Source organism: Anopheles gambiae, chromosome 2 (genome assembly GCF_943734735.2).
Source record: "Anopheles gambiae chromosome 2, idAnoGambNW_F1_1, whole genome shotgun sequence".
Lineage (NCBI taxonomy): Eukaryota > Metazoa > Arthropoda > Insecta > Diptera > Culicidae > Anopheles > Anopheles gambiae.
Genome location: NC_064601.1, coordinates 118,174,672 through 118,193,156, shown reverse-complemented (window position 1 = coordinate 118,193,156; position 18,485 = coordinate 118,174,672). Strand labels below are relative to the sequence as shown.

Genomic DNA, 18,485 nt, shown 5'->3' with positions numbered 1-18,485 from the left:
CTTTGATGAGTAGTTTTCCGTCTTTCAATTTGTTCACCGATAGTGCTTTTGTGCCAATCGCGTTGTAGATCACTTTTGCTGCTAGGAACGGGTTTATCCGGCTTAGGTCTTGAGTTTTTGTTATTGTTTCCATCAGCATGAAGATCTCTACTTCTTCTGCATCATTGGTAAGTGCTAGCCTTCTCGGATTTTTCCCTATTTTCCTTCTCGGCTCGCTTTGGTCTTCTAGTAGGCCAAAATAGTTATTGAGGGGAATGCCCCCTCCCGGGTCTTGGACCCCCATCCCTCCTTACTTCCCTCCGCCTTCTTTTTTTTTTTTTTTTTTTCAGTCAGAAATTCCTTTTTTTTTTTTTTTTATTTTTCCACTCTTTACCCACTCTCTTTCACTCGGTATCTGTTTCTAGTTTTTTTTTTTTTTTTGCCAAAGTCGTCACTTGTATCAAAACACAACTTTATTCTTCAGGGTTACACTGTCGAATGATATACAAAAATATTAAAACAAACCTTCACAAAGGGACGCCTCATTTTTTATCACAACAAAACACAGCTTGACAGCTTCACAGTGGGCCGCGAGGCGAGTTTGACCAGCATAGCATTTTGCACTGAACAAAAATTCGAAGTTCGAAAGTAAAATTAAAAACGAACCTCCGGTTTGATTCAATTCAAAAAATTTATTCTGAATCTAAAAACTCTGTGTTAAATTCAGTAAGAATCGTATAAAACGGTTAAATTAATTTTAGAGCCAAACTCTAAAACATTAATGCGGCGAACCTCTGTGCCGATATATTTCAACCCTCGAAGCCGGCAGTGTAAACTATTCGTTCCATCGGAATCCGCACGTACGTGTGTAACTCGACATACGCTATTATGCTCGGTCCCGTACTTTAACGTATATCAGATAATGAATGTAATGCTAAAATAAACTAATAAATTTTGCATTAAATTTGCGCAAACAATACCTACTGTTTTACAACAACAAAAGAACAAAACATTAATGCAAACCTCGGTACCGTAATATAATATTCAGATAATAAATCTAATGCTAAACTAACGCGCTAACCGTTAGCTCTCTGGAAAACTCTGGAAGCCACGGCGCGCCACCAATCGCAACCTAAAAGGGGCGAGGACAAGCCTCCCATCTATCCGAACAAAAAAAAAAAAAAACACTTTTCATTCTTTCTTTTTATTTATTTTTATATCACAAAAAACTTTGAGGTCTTCGTGGCGTACCGGAACGATGAAAAACCAGCAGCTGCAGCTACCAGCAACCTGAAAAAAACAAAACAAAACACTTTAAAATATGAAGGAAATAATAAAACTTATTTGTGATAGAAAACCTACCAGCTACCAGCAACCTTCCAGCAATACAGCCCTTCCCGCAGCTGCAGCTACCAGCAACCTTCCAGCAATACAGCCCTTCCCGCAGCTGCAGCTACCAGCAACCTAAACAAAACAAAACAAAACACTTTAAAATATGAATGAATTAATATATAAAATAGAAAACCTACCAGCTACCAGCAACCTTCCAGCAATACAGCCCTTCCCGCAGCTGCACGTACACGAACCGTGCTGTCGATCGTTTGTTGCGAGCTACCTGTATGGAATATACATAAAAAAAACACGAATTAATAAGCATCGATAATTATTACACTTAGAATGTAATTTTAATTATAATAATACCTCGCGAAAGATATACAAAAATATTAAAACAAACCTTCACAAAGGGACGCCTCATTTTTTATCACAACAAAACACAGCTTGACAGCTTCACAGTGGGCCACGAGGCGAGTTTGACCAGCATAGCATTTTGCACTGAACAAAAATTCCAAGTTCGAAAATAAAATTAAAAACGAACCTCCGGTTTGATTCAATTCAAAAAATTTATTCTGAATCTAAAAACTCTGTGTTAAATTCAGTAAGAATCGTATAAAACGGTTAAATTAATTTTAGAGGCAAACTCTAAAACATTAATGCGGCGAACCTCTGTGCCGATGTATTTCAACCCTCGAAGCCGGCAGTGTAAACTATTCTTTCCATCGGAATCCGCACGTACGTGTGAAACTCGAGATACGCAATTGTGCTCGGTACCGTAATATAATATTCAGATAATAAATCTAATGCTAAACTAACGCGCTAACCGTTAGCCAAAACTCTGGAAGCCACGGCGCGCCACCAATCGCAACCTAAAAGGGGCGAGGACAAGCCTCCCATCTATCCGAACAAAAAAAAAAAAAAACACTTTTCATTCTTTCTTTTTATTTATTTTTATATCACAAAAAACTTTGAGGTCTTCGTGGCGTACCGGAACGATGAAAAACCAGCAGCTGCAGCTACCAGCAACCTGAAAAAAACAAAACAAAACACTTTAAAATATGAAGGAAATAATAAAACTTATTTGTGATAGAAAACCTACCAGCTACCAGCAACCTTCCAGCAATACAGCCCTTCCCGCAGCTGCAGCTACCAGCAACCTTCCAGCAATACAGCCCTTCCCGCAGCTGCAGCTACCAGCAACCTAAACAAAACAAAACAAAACACTTTAAAATATGAATGAATTAATATATAAAATAGAAAACCTACCAGCTACCAGCAACCTTCCAGCAATACAGCCCTTCCCGCAGCTGCACGTACACGAACCGTGCTGTCGATCGTTTGTTGCGAGCTACCTGTATGGAATATACATAAAAAAAACACGAATTAATAAGCATCGATAATTATTACACTTAGAATGTAATTTTAATTATAATAATACCTCGCGAAAGATATACAAAAATATTAAAACAAACCTTCACAAAGGGACGCCTCATTTTTTATCACAACAAAACACAGCTTGACAGCTTCACAGTGGGCCACGAGGCGAGTTTGACCAGCATAGCATTTTGCACTGAACAAAAATTCCAAGTTCGAAAATAAAATTAAAAACGAACCTCCGGTTTGATTCAATTCAAAAAATTTATTCTGAATCTAAAAACTCTGTGTTAAATTCAGTAAGAATCGTATAAAACGGTTAAATTAATTTTAGAGGCAAACTCTAAAACATTAATGCGGCGAACCTCTGTGCCGATGTATTTCAACCCTCGAAGCCGGCAGTGTAAACTATTCTTTCCATCGGAATCCGCACGTACGTGTGAAACTCGAGATACGCAATTGTGCTCGGTACCGTAATATAATATTCAGATAATAAATCTAATGCTAAACTAACGCGCTAACCGTTAGCCAAAACTCTGGAAGCCACGGCGCGCCACCAATCGCAACCTAAAAGGGGCGAGGACAAGCCTCCCATCTATCCGAACAAAAAAAAAAAAAAACACTTTTCATTCTTTCTTTTTATTTATTTTTATATCACAAAAAACTTTGAGGTCTTCGTGGCGTACCGGAACGATGAAAAACCAGCAGCTGCAGCTACCAGCAACCTGAAAAAAACAAAACAAAACACTTTAAAATATGAAGGAAATAATAAAACTTATTTGTGATAGAAAACCTACCAGCTACCAGCAACCTTCCAGCAATACAGCCCTTCCCGCAGCTGCAGCTACCAGCAACCTTCCAGCAATACAGCCCTTCCCGCAGCTGCAGCTACCAGCAACCTAAACAAAACAAAACAAAACACTTTAAAATATGAATGAATTAATATATAAAATAGAAAACCTACCAGCTACCAGCAACCTTCCAGCAATACAGCCCTTCCCGCAGCTGCACGTACACGAACCGTGCTGTCGATCGTTTGTTGCGAGCTACCTGTATGGAATATACATAAAAAAAACACGAATTAATAAGCATCGATAATTATTACACTTAGAATGTAATTTTAATTATAATAATACCTCGCGAAAGATATACAAAAATATTAAAACAAACCTTCACAAAGGGACGCCTCATTTTTTATCACAACAAAACACAGCTTGACAGCTTCACAGTGGGCCACGAGGCGAGTTTGACCAGCATAGCATTTTGCAGTGAACAAAAATTCCAAGTTCGAAAATAAAATTAAAAACGAACCTCCGGTTTGATTCAATTCAAAAAATTTATTCTGAATCTAAAAACTCTGTGTTAAATTCAGTAAGAATCGTATAAAACGGTTAAATTAATTTTAGAGGCAAACTCTAAAACATTAATGCGGCGAACCTCTGTGCCGATGTATTTCAACCCTCGAAGCCGGCAGTGTAAACTATTCTTTCCATCGGAATCCGCACGTACGTGTGAAACTCGAGATACGCAATTGTGCTCGGTACCGTAATATAATATTCAGATAATAAATCTAATGCTAAACTAACGCGCTAACCGTTAGCCAAAACTCTGGAAGCCACGGCGCGCCACCAATCGCAACCTAAAAGGGGCGAGGACAAGCCTCCCATCTATCCGAACAAAAAAAAAAAAAAACACTTTTCATTCTTTCTTTTTATTTATTTTTATATCACAAAAAACTTTGAGGTCTTCGTGGCGTACCGGAACGATGAAAAACCAGCAGCTGCAGCTACCAGCAACCTGAAAAAAACAAAACAAAACACTTTAAAATATGAAGGAAATAATAAAACTTATTTGTGATAGAAAACCTACCAGCTACCAGCAACCTTCCAGCAATACAGCCCTTCCCGCAGCTGCAGCTACCAGCAACCTTCCAGCAATACAGCCCTTCCCGCAGCTGCAGCTACCAGCAACCTAAACAAAACAAAACAAAACACTTTAAAATATGAATGAATTAATATATAAAATAGAAAACCTACCAGCTACCAGCAACCTTCCAGCAATACAGCCCTTCCCGCAGCTGCACGTACACGAACCGTGCTGTCGATCGTTTGTTGCGAGCTACCTGTATGGAATATACATAAAAAAAACACGAATTAATAAGCATCGATAATTATTACACTTAGAATGTAATTTTAATTATAATAATACCTCGCGAAAGATATACAAAAATATTAAAACAAACCTTCACAAAGGGACGCCTCATTTTTTATCACAACAAAACACAGCTTGACAGCTTCACAGTGGGCCACGAGGCGAGTTTGACCAGCATAGCATTTTGCACTGAACAAAAATTCCAAGTTCGAAAATAAAATTAAAAACGAACCTCCGGTTTGATTCAATTCAAAAAATTTATTCTGAATCTAAAAACTCTGTGTTAAATTCAGTAAGAATCGTATAAAACGGTTAAATTAATTTTAGAGGCAAACTCTAAAACATTAATGCGGCGAACCTCTGTGCCGATGTATTTCAACCCTCGAAGCCGGCAGTGTAAACTATTCTTTCCATCGGAATCCGCACGTACGTGTGAAACTCGAGATACGCAATTGTGCTCGGTACCGTAATATAATATTCAGATAATAAATCTAATGCTAAACTAACGCGCTAACCGTTAGCCAAAACTCTGGAAGCCACGGCGCGCCACCAATCGCAACCTAAAAGGGGCGAGGACAAGCCTCCCATCTATCCGAACAAAAAAAAAAAAAAACACTTTTCATTCTTTCTTTTTATTTATTTTTATATCACAAAAAACTTTGAGGTCTTCGTGGCGTACCGGAACGATGAAAAACCAGCAGCTGCAGCTACCAGCAACCTGAAAAAAACAAAACAAAACACTTTAAAATATGAAGGAAATAATAAAACTTATTTGTGATAGAAAACCTACCAGCTACCAGCAACCTTCCAGCAATACAGCCCTTCCCGCAGCTGCAGCTACCAGCAACCTTCCAGCAATACAGCCCTTCCCGCAGCTGCAGCTACCAGCAACCTAAACAAAACAAAACAAAACACTTTAAAATATGAATGAATTAATATATAAAATAGAAAACCTACCAGCTACCAGCAACCTTCCAGCAATACAGCCCTTCCCGCAGCTGCACGTACACGAACCGTGCTGTCGATCGTTTGTTGCGAGCTACCTGTATGGAATATACATAAAAAAAACACGAATTAATAAGCATCGATAATTATTACACTTAGAATGTAATTTTAATTATAATAATACCTCGCGAAAGATATACAAAAATATTAAAACAAACCTTCACAAAGGGACGCCTCATTTTTTATCACAACAAAACACAGCTTGACAGCTTCACAGTGGGCCACGAGGCGAGTTTGACCAGCATAGCATTTTGCACTGAACAAAAATTCCAAGTTCGAAAATAAAATTAAAAACGAACCTCCGGTTTGATTCAATTCAAAAAATTTATTCTGAATCTAAAAACTCTGTGTTAAATTCAGTAAGAATCGTATAAAACGGTTAAATTAATTTTAGAGGCAAACTCTAAAACATTAATGCGGCGAACCTCTGTGCCGATGTATTTCAACCCTCGAAGCCGGCAGTGTAAACTATTCTTTCCATCGGAATCCGCACGTACGTGTGAAACTCGAGATACGCAATTGTGCTCGGTACCGTAATATAATATTCAGATAATAAATCTAATGCTAAACTAACGCGCTAACCGTTAGCCAAAACTCTGGAAGCCACGGCGCGCCACCAATCGCAACCTAAAAGGGGCGAGGACAAGCCTCCCATCTATCCGAACAAAAAAAAAAAAAAACACTTTTCATTCTTTCTTTTTATTTATTTTTATATCACAAAAAACTTTGAGGTCTTCGTGGCGTACCGGAACGATGAAAAACCAGCAGCTGCAGCTACCAGCAACCTGAAAAAAACAAAACAAAACACTTTAAAATATGAAGGAAATAATAAAACTTATTTGTGATAGAAAACCTACCAGCTACCAGCAACCTTCCAGCAATACAGCCCTTCCCGCAGCTGCAGCTACCAGCAACCTTCCAGCAATACAGCCCTTCCCGCAGCTGCAGCTACCAGCAACCTAAACAAAACAAAACAAAACACTTTAAAATATGAATGAATTAATATATAAAATAGAAAACCTACCAGCTACCAGCAACCTTCCAGCAATACAGCCCTTCCCGCAGCTGCACGTACACGAACCGTGCTGTCGATCGTTTGTTGCGAGCTACCTGTATGGAATATACATAAAAAAAACACGAATTAATAAGCATCGATAATTATTACACTTAGAATGTAATTTTAATTATAATAATACCTCGCGAAAGATATACAAAAATATTAAAACAAACCTTCACAAAGGGACGCCTCATTTTTTATCACAACAAAACACAGCTTGACAGCTTCACAGTGGGCCACGAGGCGAGTTTGACCAGCATAGCATTTTGCAGTGAACAAAAATTCCAAGTTCGAAAATAAAATTAAAAACGAACCTCCGGTTTGATTCAATTCAAAAAATTTATTCTGAATCTAAAAACTCTGTGTTAAATTCAGTAAGAATCGTATAAAACGGTTAAATTAATTTTAGAGGCAAACTCTAAAACATTAATGCGGCGAACCTCTGTGCCGATGTATTTCAACCCTCGAAGCCGGCAGTGTAAACTATTCTTTCCATCGGAATCCGCACGTACGTGTGAAACTCGAGATACGCAATTGTGCTCGGTACCGTAATATAATATTCAGATAATAAATCTAATGCTAAACTAACGCGCTAACCGTTAGCCAAAACTCTGGAAGCCACGGCGCGCCACCAATCGCAACCTAAAAGGGGCGAGGACAAGCCTCCCATCTATCCGAACAAAAAAAAAAAAAAACACTTTTCATTCTTTCTTTTTATTTATTTTTATATCACAAAAAACTTTGAGGTCTTCGTGGCGTACCGGAACGATGAAAAACCAGCAGCTGCAGCTACCAGCAACCTGAAAAAAACAAAACAAAACACTTTAAAATATGAAGGAAATAATAAAACTTATTTGTGATAGAAAACCTACCAGCTACCAGCAACCTTCCAGCAATACAGCCCTTCCCGCAGCTGCAGCTACCAGCAACCTTCCAGCAATACAGCCCTTCCCGCAGCTGCAGCTACCAGCAACCTAAACAAAACAAAACAAAACACTTTAAAATATGAATGAATTAATATATAAAATAGAAAACCTACCAGCTACCAGCAACCTTCCAGCAATACAGCCCTTCCCGCAGCTGCACGTACACGAACCGTGCTGTCGATCGTTTGTTGCGAGCTACCTGTATGGAATATACATAAAAAAAACACGAATTAATAAGCATCGATAATTATTACACTTAGAATGTAATTTTAATTATAATAATACCTCGCGAAAGATATACAAAAATATTAAAACAAACCTTCACAAAGGGACGCCTCATTTTTTATCACAACAAAACACAGCTTGACAGCTTCACAGTGGGCCACGAGGCGAGTTTGACCAGCATAGCATTTTGCACTGAACAAAAATTCCAAGTTCGAAAATAAAATTAAAAACGAACCTCCGGTTTGATTCAATTCAAAAAATTTATTCTGAATCTAAAAACTCTGTGTTAAATTCAGTAAGAATCGTATAAAACGGTTAAATTAATTTTAGAGGCAAACTCTAAAACATTAATGCGGCGAACCTCTGTGCCGATGTATTTCAACCCTCGAAGCCGGCAGTGTAAACTATTCTTTCCATCGGAATCCGCACGTACGTGTGAAACTCGAGATACGCAATTGTGCTCGGTACCGTAATATAATATTCAGATAATAAATCTAATGCTAAACTAACGCGCTAACCGTTAGCCAAAACTCTGGAAGCCACGGCGCGCCACCAATCGCAACCTAAAAGGGGCGAGGACAAGCCTCCCATCTATCCGAACAAAAAAAAAAAAAAACACTTTTCATTCTTTCTTTTTATTTATTTTTATATCACAAAAAACTTTGAGGTCTTCGTGGCGTACCGGAACGATGAAAAACCAGCAGCTGCAGCTACCAGCAACCTGAAAAAAACAAAACAAAACACTTTAAAATATGAAGGAAATAATAAAACTTATTTGTGATAGAAAACCTACCAGCTACCAGCAACCTTCCAGCAATACAGCCCTTCCCGCAGCTGCAGCTACCAGCAACCTTCCAGCAATACAGCCCTTCCCGCAGCTGCAGCTACCAGCAACCTAAACAAAACAAAACAAAACACTTTAAAATATGAATGAATTAATATATAAAATAGAAAACCTACCAGCTACCAGCAACCTTCCAGCAATACAGCCCTTCCCGCAGCTGCACGTACACGAACCGTGCTGTCGATCGTTTGTTGCGAGCTACCTGTATGGAATATACATAAAAAAAACACGAATTAATAAGCATCGATAATTATTACACTTAGAATGTAATTTTAATTATAATAATACCTCGCGAAAGATATACAAAAATATTAAAACAAACCTTCACAAAGGGACGCCTCATTTTTTATCACAACAAAACACAGCTTGACAGCTTCACAGTGGGCCACGAGGCGAGTTTGACCAGCATAGCATTTTGCACTGAACAAAAATTCCAAGTTCGAAAATAAAATTAAAAACGAACCTCCGGTTTGATTCAATTCAAAAAATTTATTCTGAATCTAAAAACTCTGTGTTAAATTCAGTAAGAATCGTATAAAACGGTTAAATTAATTTTAGAGGCAAACTCTAAAACATTAATGCGGCGAACCTCTGTGCCGATGTATTTCAACCCTCGAAGCCGGCAGTGTAAACTATTCTTTCCATCGGAATCCGCACGTACGTGTGAAACTCGAGATACGCAATTGTGCTCGGTACCGTAATATAATATTCAGATAATAAATCTAATGCTAAACTAACGCGCTAACCGTTAGCCAAAACTCTGGAAGCCACGGCGCGCCACCAATCGCAACCTAAAAGGGGCGAGGACAAGCCTCCCATCTATCCGAACAAAAAAAAAAAAAAACACTTTTCATTCTTTCTTTTTATTTATTTTTATATCACAAAAAACTTTGAGGTCTTCGTGGCGTACCGGAACGATGAAAAACCAGCAGCTGCAGCTACCAGCAACCTGAAAAAAACAAAACAAAACACTTTAAAATATGAAGGAAATAATAAAACTTATTTGTGATAGAAAACCTACCAGCTACCAGCAACCTTCCAGCAATACAGCCCTTCCCGCAGCTGCAGCTACCAGCAACCTTCCAGCAATACAGCCCTTCCCGCAGCTGCAGCTACCAGCAACCTAAACAAAACAAAACAAAACACTTTAAAATATGAATGAATTAATATATAAAATAGAAAACCTACCAGCTACCAGCAACCTTCCAGCAATACAGCCCTTCCCGCAGCTGCACGTACACGAACCGTGCTGTCGATCGTTTGTTGCGAGCTACCTGTATGGAATATACATAAAAAAAACACGAATTAATAAGCATCGATAATTATTACACTTAGAATGTAATTTTAATTATAATAATACCTCGCGAAAGATATACAAAAATATTAAAACAAACCTTCACAAAGGGACGCCTCATTTTTTATCACAACAAAACACAGCTTGACAGCTTCACAGTGGGCCACGAGGCGAGTTTGACCAGCATAGCATTTTGCAGTGAACAAAAATTCCAAGTTCGAAAATAAAATTAAAAACGAACCTCCGGTTTGATTCAATTCAAAAAATTTATTCTGAATCTAAAAACTCTGTGTTAAATTCAGTAAGAATCGTATAAAACGGTTAAATTAATTTTAGAGGCAAACTCTAAAACATTAATGCGGCGAACCTCTGTGCCGATGTATTTCAACCCTCGAAGCCGGCAGTGTAAACTATTCTTTCCATCGGAATCCGCACGTACGTGTGAAACTCGAGATACGCAATTGTGCTCGGTACCGTAATATAATATTCAGATAATAAATCTAATGCTAAACTAACGCGCTAACCGTTAGCCAAAACTCTGGAAGCCACGGCGCGCCACCAATCGCAACCTAAAAGGGGCGAGGACAAGCCTCCCATCTATCCGAACAAAAAAAAAAAAAAACACTTTTCATTCTTTCTTTTTATTTATTTTTATATCACAAAAAACTTTGAGGTCTTCGTGGCGTACCGGAACGATGAAAAACCAGCAGCTGCAGCTACCAGCAACCTGAAAAAAACAAAACAAAACACTTTAAAATATGAAGGAAATAATAAAACTTATTTGTGATAGAAAACCTACCAGCTACCAGCAACCTTCCAGCAATACAGCCCTTCCCGCAGCTGCAGCTACCAGCAACCTTCCAGCAATACAGCCCTTCCCGCAGCTGCAGCTACCAGCAACCTAAACAAAACAAAACAAAACACTTTAAAATATGAATGAATTAATATATAAAATAGAAAACCTACCAGCTACCAGCAACCTTCCAGCAATACAGCCCTTCCCGCAGCTGCACGTACACGAACCGTGCTGTCGATCGTTTGTTGCGAGCTACCTGTATGGAATATACATAAAAAAAACACGAATTAATAAGCATCGATAATTATTACACTTAGAATGTAATTTTAATTATAATAATACCTCGCGAAAGATATACAAAAATATTAAAACAAACCTTCACAAAGGGACGCCTCATTTTTTATCACAACAAAACACAGGGTAAATAAATAAATAATATTTTTTTTATTATTTACATATTTTATTTATAAGATTGTTAAAATTATAATTCTTGAAGTTGTGACAACTTTTCTAATTATCAACAAAGCTTTTCTAATTATCATATAAAAGTAAACAATAATAAGACATGATTATCTATTAATTTGCTCATCCACGGCGGTTAAAACAAACGTTCAAAAAGATTGCTTGGGTTTGTGATTAACAGGCGTTACGCGTAACGCTAGCGTAACGTAGAGGGCTGAGCCTTACTTTTACCAAACGTGCAAAAGTAAGGCTCAGCCCTCTACGTTACATTGGAGAAGCGTTACATTCCTTATAACATTCCCAAGCAGCATTTTTATGGCCGTTTTGTCATCCACGCGGTCGAGCAGTGTAGGTTATTGAATTAAAACAGGGGTATCCAAAATTTTCACTTCGCGGGCCGCAAATATCGTTTTTGGGAGCAATTTGACGACACCTTTAGCTAATAGTCGAACATTTAAAGCTCCTTTTGATAAGAAAAAGCAAATGGATGTATCAAAATTGTGTAACTTACTAGTATTGAAGCTACCCAAATAGCCAAAATTGCTTAAGCAGGCAATTATGGCAAGCTAAAGATCGCTGCTTGAATTCGCTTTTTGCAGTAGATAAATAGCTTCAAAGCTCCAGGTGGTCCTTCTAAATAGCGCCTAAGCAGCTTCCTTATGACAGGGTGTCGGGGATTATTTTTCTTTGTGTTTTATTTTTAAGCAAGTTGTCATCATTGAAATAGAGAACTCATTTTTTTGTTTTTTGTATTTCTTCTTTTTTTTTGTATGCATTTTTATTTGTGAACTGTAAATTTTCATAACGTTCACAGAGTTTTAAATAATTTACAGTTAAATCAAAATCACTTCACTACATATTGCTACTTCAAATAACTAATCTAACTGGAGTAGTGGTGTTAAACAGGAATCACGAGGCGAAGAAATCCAGTACGTGTAAACGAGCGAACGAATGAGATTATCAGTTATATTTTCATCATCATTGCCGCGTGCACAATCGCTAAAGCTTCATCGATTAGCGAAAATTTTATATGGAATTGACACCTCGCACGCAGATTTCTGCATACGATTGCAAATTCTGAACAAATGTGCTATTCGTGTATAAACGCCTTAATAGACATGGGTGGTCGAATTTGAATCATTAGTAGGATCGGAGCGTTGTGTATACGATTGCACATTGTGAACAAATATGCTATTGGTGTATAAACGCCTTAAAAGACATGGGTGGTTGACTTTAAATGATTAGTGGGATCGTAGCGTTGTGATCCGGCTTTCTCGGTATGGTATACATAATCACATGCGTGTAAGATATGTCTGATCTGCTATCTGAAGAGAGAATAATGGAATTCCGAAAATGATACAGGCTCACTTGCTCAATTGGCTCATTCGAGCAATCGCCTTTGTTTCGCTCAGGGAGGCGATGATCCGGATCTTTAAAAAAACTGATGCATGTTTCACTCGCTCAATTTACTGATCCGGATCATTTGAACGAATCCGGATCTGATCTTACATCACTAAACTGGATCACAAACCACGAGACGGCGTCTGTCTTTGACACTTGGACACACACAAGAGCCACCTTGTACTGATGCCATGCATTAAATAGCTTTAAAGTTCCACATAGTTTGGAACACGTTCTTAGCAAACCTTCAAGTTCTATCTTCAAAACGAAAACTCCATAGCTTCATTGGTTTGGACAATAGATAGCGTATTACAACTCATCATTATATTGCTGTCCTTTTCTTGCAATGTGTTTCGAAAAGCTTTTTCTTATCTTAATCTATATAGCCTTCTAACTTTCCGAGCAGACATCTATATGAAGAGTCGAGTGGTCAGATACGTGGGTATCAACACCAACGACCATTACCTCACTTGCTTTAATGCTAATAGTTTTCATTGGTGTTTAGTACCCCAGAAGTGAATCCGTTCGATATACTCTCTCTTCTTGAGTATAATGAATAGTTGCTCAACTTGGCCCCTCTAACAGAAGTAAAAATATCTAATACACCGAGGGTGTCAATCAAAGCGATCCGGAAAACCCGGAACCCCTATCCGGGCTGATCTCTTTGGCATTTCCTTTCCTTAGAGGAATGGTCAGGCAATGGTTATCAAAATGGCCATGTCTCAGTATGGATGATTAATGCCTCCAATATCTACTATGCTACAATGGAACTGAAGAAGTTTTTTTTAGGAAAAAATGGCTCTTTTCAAGTATTGATAGGGCAACACAATTGTAACGCATTTGCCCTAAGCGAATCTTGGCTCTCACTCGATAAAAATATTCGGCTTTAGCATCATTTTTCGATCGAAAAAATTCGATCCGGCTCTCATGTTGGTGTCATTTGACAATCATTTCTCCGCCATGGTGCTCATTTTACTGGTGTTTATGAAAACTAGTATATCATGACCTTCACAACCAAAATGAACTATGCTACTGTTGTGCCTTTGGCTTGAATCAGGTACTTTATTAAACACTACATATAAATAGTACACAATATAATATTTCTCACAAGCACGATACACACTAAAATACTTGGCCGCGCGCCAGCCACACCGAGCGCCCCTGCCGAGAGCTCCTGCTCGATCGGCCTTCGTGCACACTCTCTCGGCGCTCGGCACACACTAAGCCTTGCGCGCTTAGTGTGTGCGACAGTGTGCGTGTACACACTGTCGTCCCCCTGGACGTTGACCGGTGGCAGCACAACTGCCACGGCAAGTCCAGGGGCTGCCCACAACATCTCCCCCTTTATTTATCCGGAGGGGGTCGAACCGACACGCGCATATTCCATTGCGGGAATATCGGTGTGGTGACACCTTCCGGCCATAGATCCTTGTCCTGGGGCATTTTTGCGCAAATGCTGCTCCTAAGCTGCGACCCCACTATCCGGCTACCGCAACGCTGCTACAACGTTGCAGGAAATCTCCCCGGCGGCGACCGTAATGTCCCGCTAGCCTCATCCGGCAGGAGAGCATGTCCCAGCAACTCGTGCCGCACGCTGCTACGCTGCTGCTGGCGATCTCTCCGGCGGCGACCGGTTTGTCCCGCAAGCCCCATCCGGCTGAAAAGCATTTCCCAGCAGCACGTTATTGCATCCTGTAGCAACCTGGGACGCAATGCGACCTCCCCTTTTCTCCGACGAATACAACGACACCAGCGGGGTGGCATGGGACCTCGTCCCCCTCTCCGTTGACACTACAGCTGCAGCGGGGCGGCATGGAACCTCGTCCCCTCTCCGTTGAACACAGCGGCTGCAGCGGGGCGGCATGGGACCTCGCCCCCTCTCGGTTGACATTACGGCAGCAGCGGGGCGGCATGGGACCTCGCCCCCTCTCTCTGGTCTACGACGGCTGCAGCGGGGCATGGCATCTCGCCCCCTATCACGGCACCTAGGCAGAAAGTCAATTCGCCCCTTACACTGTTGGCGCTCCTTGGGCTGCAGCCCGACGGCACCTAGCGTCTCTGCAGATGGCCTGGCAATCAGGCTTCGATCTTTCCATTGCCGGCGCTCCCTGGGCCTGCAGCCCGGCGAATCAAACATCGCCGAGTGTGTGTGTGGCTGTCCCTTCCGTCCCCATCGTGGGACGACAGCCGGGGCCACGGTCTTAACGGCGGTGGCGGCAGCGGCAGCGGTCCTTGTCGAACGGCGTCCCACTGTCGCGGGTGCCCGTGCCATCGCGATGGCGCCGGCTCCAACCGACGCGCTCGATCGCGAGGGCGACCGCGGGTTCTTCTAGGGATCCTCCTTACACAAGAGGATCCCATCCTCGTCGCCACTGTTGTGTTTGATAACTTTGCTTTATTCAAACACTTAAAACGTACATAATAAATATGGGGATTTCTCCCTTCACGTCGGGAACAAACCGTCGAGGCTGCAACCTGGGACGCAATGCGACCTCCCCTTTTCTCCGACGAATACAACGACACCAGCGGGGTGGCATGGGACCTCGTCCCCCTCTCCGTTGACACTACAGCTGCAGCGGGGCGGCATGGAACCTCGTCCCCTCTCCGTTGAACACAGCGGCTGCAGCGGGGCGGTATGGGACCTCGCCCCCTCTCCGTTGACATTACGGCAGCAGCGGGGCGGCATGGGACCTCGCCCCCTCTCTCTGGTCTACGACGGCTGCAGCGGGGCATGGCATCTCGCCCCCTATCCGTCGAACACAGCGGCAGCAACTCAGTAACCTCTCGCGTCACCAATGATGGCACGGCACCTAGGCAGAAAGTCAATTCGCCCCTTACACTGTTGGCGCTCCTTGGGCTGCAGCCCGACGGCACCTAGCGTCTCTGCAGATGGCCTGGCAATCAGGCTTCGATCTTTCCATTGCCGGCGCTCCCTGGGCCTGCAGCCCGGCGAATCAAACATCGCCGAGTGTGTGTGTGGCTGTCCCTTCCGTCCCCATCGTGGGACGACAGCCAGGGCCACGGTCTTAACGGCGGTGGCGGCAGCGGCAGCGGTCCTTGTCGAACGGCGTCCCACTGTCGCGGGTGCCCGTGCCATCGCGATGGCGCCGGCTCCAACCGACGCGCTCGATCGCGAGGGCGACCGCGGGTTCTTCTAGGGATCCTCCTTACACAAGAGGATCCCATCCTCGTCGCCACTGTTGTGTTTGATAACTTTGCTTTATTCAAACACTTAAAACGTACATAATAAATATGGGGATTTCGCCCTTCACGTCGGGAACAAACCGTCGAGGCTGCAACCTGGGACGCAATGCGACCTCCCCTTTTCTCCGACGAATACAACGACACCAGCGGGGTGGCATGGGACCTCGCCCTCTCTCCGTTGACATTACTACGGCAGTGGGGCGGCATGGGACCTCGCCCCCTCTCTCTGGTCTACGACGGCTGCAGCGGGGCATGGCATCTCGCCCCCTATCCGTCGAACACAGCGGCAGCAACTCAGTAACCTCTCGCGTCACCAATGATGGCACGGCACCTAGGCAGAAAGTCAATTCGCCCCTTACACTGTTGGCGCTCCTTGGGCTGCAGCCCGACGGCACCTAGCGTCTCTGCAGATGGCCTGGCAATCAGGCTTCGATCTTTCCATTGCCGGCGCTCCCTGGGCCTGCAGCCCGGCGAATCAAACATCGCCGAGTGTGTGTGTGGCTGTCCCTTCCGTCCCCATCGTGGGACGACAGCCAGGGCCACGGTCTTAACGGCGGTGGCGGCAGCGGCAGCGGTCCTTGTCGAACGGCGTCCCACTGTCGCGGGTGCCCGTGCCATCGCGATGGCGCCGGCTCCAACCGACGCGCTCGATCGCGAGGGCGACCGCGGGTTCTTCTAGGGATCCTCCTTACACAAGAGGATCCCATCCTCGTCGCCACTGTTGTGTTTGATAACTTTGCTTTATTCAAACACTTAAAACGTACATAATAAATATGGGGATTTCGCCCTTCACGTCGGGAACAAACCGTCGAGGCTGCAACCTGGGACGCAATGCGACCTCCCCTTTTCTCCGACGAATACAACGACACCAGCGGGGTGGCATGGGACCTCGTCCCCCTCTCCGTTGACACTACAGCTGCAGCGGGGCGGCATGGAACCTCGTCCCCTCTCCGTTGAACACAGCGGCTGCAGCGGGGCGGTATGGGACCTCGCCCCCTCTCCGTTGACATTACGGCAGCAGCGGGGCGGCATGGGACCTCGCCCCCTCTCTCTGGTCTACGACGGCTGCAGCGGGGCATGGCATCTCGCCCCCTATCCGTCGAACACAGCGGCAGCAACTCAGTAACCTCTCGCGTCACCAATGATGGCACGGCACCTAGGCAGAAAGTCAATTCGCCCCTTACACTGTTGGCGCTCCTTGGGCTGCAGCCCGACGGCACCTAGCGTCTCTGCAGATGGCCTGGCAATCAGGCTTCGATCTTTCCATTGCCGGCGCTCCCTGGGCCTGCAGCCCGGCGAATCAAACATCGCCGAGTGTGTGTGTGGCTGTCCCTTCCGTCCCCATCGTGGGACGACAGCCAGGGCCACGGTCTTAACGGCGGTGGCGGCAGCGGCAGCGGTCCTTGTCGAACGGCGTCCCACTGTCGCGGGTGCCCGTGCCATCGCGATGGCGCCGGCTCCAACCGACGCGCTCGATCGCGAGGGCGACCGCGGGTTCTTCTAGGGATCCTCCTTACACAAGAGGATCCCATCCTCGTCGCCACTGTTGTGTTTGATAACTTTGCTTTATTCAAACACTTAAAACGTACATAATAAATATGGGGATTTCGCCCTTCACGTCGGGAACAAACCGTCGAGGCTGCAACCTGGGACGCAATGCGACCTCCCCTTTTCTCCGACGAATACAACGACACCAGCGGGGTGGCATGGGACCTCGTCCCCCTCTCCGTTGACACTACAGCTGCAGCGGGGCGGCATGGAACCTCGTCCCCTCTCCGTTGAACACAGCGGCTGCAGCGGGGCGGCATGGGACCTCGCCCCCTCTCCGTTGACATTACGGCAGCAGCGGGGCGGCATGGGACCTCGCCCCCTCTCTCTGGTCTACGACGGCTGCAGCGGGGCATGGCATCTCGCCCCCTATCCGTCGAACACAGCGGCAGCAACTCAGTAACCTCTCGCGTCACCAATGATGGCACGGCACCTAGGCAGAAAGTCAATTCGCCCCTTACACTGTTGGCGCTCCTTGGGCTGCAGCCCGACGGCACCTAGCGTCTCTGCAGATGGCCTGGCAATCAGGCTTCGATCTTTCCATTGCCGGCGCTCCCTGGGCCTGCAGCCCGGCGAATCAAACATCGCCGAGTGTGTGTGTGGCTGTCCCTTCCGTCCCCATCGTGGGACGACAGCCGGGGCCACGGTCTTAACGGCGGTGGCGGCAGCGGCAGCGGTCCTTGTCGAACGGCGTCCCACTGTCGCGGGTGCCCGTGCCATCGCGATGGCGCCGGCTCCAACCGACGCGCTCGATCGCGAGGGCGACCGCGGGTTCTTCTAGGGATCCTCCTTACACAAGAGGATCCCATCCTCGTCGCCACTGTTGTGTTTGATAACTTTGCTTTATTCAAACACTTAAAACGTACATAATAAATATGGGGATT

The 18,485-nt window shown here is 43.9% G+C and overlaps 4 long non-coding RNA genes across 12 annotated transcripts; all 4 read right to left on the bottom strand.

Annotated features, from left to right (window-relative positions):
• Nucleotides 1-1,167: 1,167 nt before the first annotated feature.
• LOC133391462 (uncharacterized) lies at nt 1,168-3,936 on the bottom strand. 3 transcript variants are annotated; one of them, XR_009764959.1, is made up of 6 exons: nt 3,486-3,933; nt 2,414-3,413; nt 1,681-2,341; nt 1,509-1,594; nt 1,342-1,443; nt 1,168-1,269 (listed from the first exon to the last, which is right to left on the bottom strand). It is a non-coding gene; the product is annotated as an uncharacterized LOC133391462 (long non-coding RNA). The 3 variants fall into 3 exon arrangements; XR_009764960.1 differs by having other exon boundaries at nt 1,342-2,341; nt 2,414-2,515; nt 2,581-3,413; XR_009764961.1 differs by having other exon boundaries at nt 1,342-2,341; nt 3,486-3,936.
• Nucleotides 3,937-4,383: 447 nt separating this feature from the next.
• On the bottom strand, nt 4,384-7,152 carry LOC133391460 (uncharacterized). Of its 4 annotated transcripts, XR_009764953.1 has the most exons (6): nt 6,702-7,149; nt 5,630-6,629; nt 4,897-5,557; nt 4,725-4,810; nt 4,558-4,659; nt 4,384-4,485 (listed from the first exon to the last, which is right to left on the bottom strand). It is a non-coding gene; the product is annotated as an uncharacterized LOC133391460 (long non-coding RNA). The 4 variants fall into 4 exon arrangements; XR_009764951.1 differs by having other exon boundaries at nt 4,725-5,557; XR_009764952.1 differs by having other exon boundaries at nt 4,558-5,557; nt 5,630-5,731; nt 5,797-6,629.
• A 447-nt stretch (nt 7,153-7,599) lies between these two features.
• Nucleotides 7,600-10,366, bottom strand: LOC133391461 (uncharacterized). Of its 4 annotated transcripts, XR_009764957.1 has the most exons (6): nt 9,918-10,362; nt 8,846-9,845; nt 8,113-8,773; nt 7,941-8,026; nt 7,774-7,875; nt 7,600-7,701 (listed from the first exon to the last, which is right to left on the bottom strand). It is a non-coding gene; the product is annotated as an uncharacterized LOC133391461 (long non-coding RNA). The 4 variants fall into 4 exon arrangements; XR_009764955.1 differs by having other exon boundaries at nt 7,941-8,773; nt 9,918-10,363; XR_009764956.1 differs by having other exon boundaries at nt 7,774-8,773; nt 8,846-8,947; nt 9,013-9,845; nt 9,918-10,363.
• A 449-nt stretch (nt 10,367-10,815) lies between these two features.
• Nucleotides 10,816-11,380, bottom strand: LOC133391463 (uncharacterized). Its single transcript, XR_009764962.1, has 2 exons — nt 10,990-11,380; nt 10,816-10,917 (listed from the first exon to the last, which is right to left on the bottom strand). It is a non-coding gene; the product is annotated as an uncharacterized LOC133391463 (long non-coding RNA).
• Between the last annotated feature and the right edge of the window lie 7,105 nt (nt 11,381-18,485).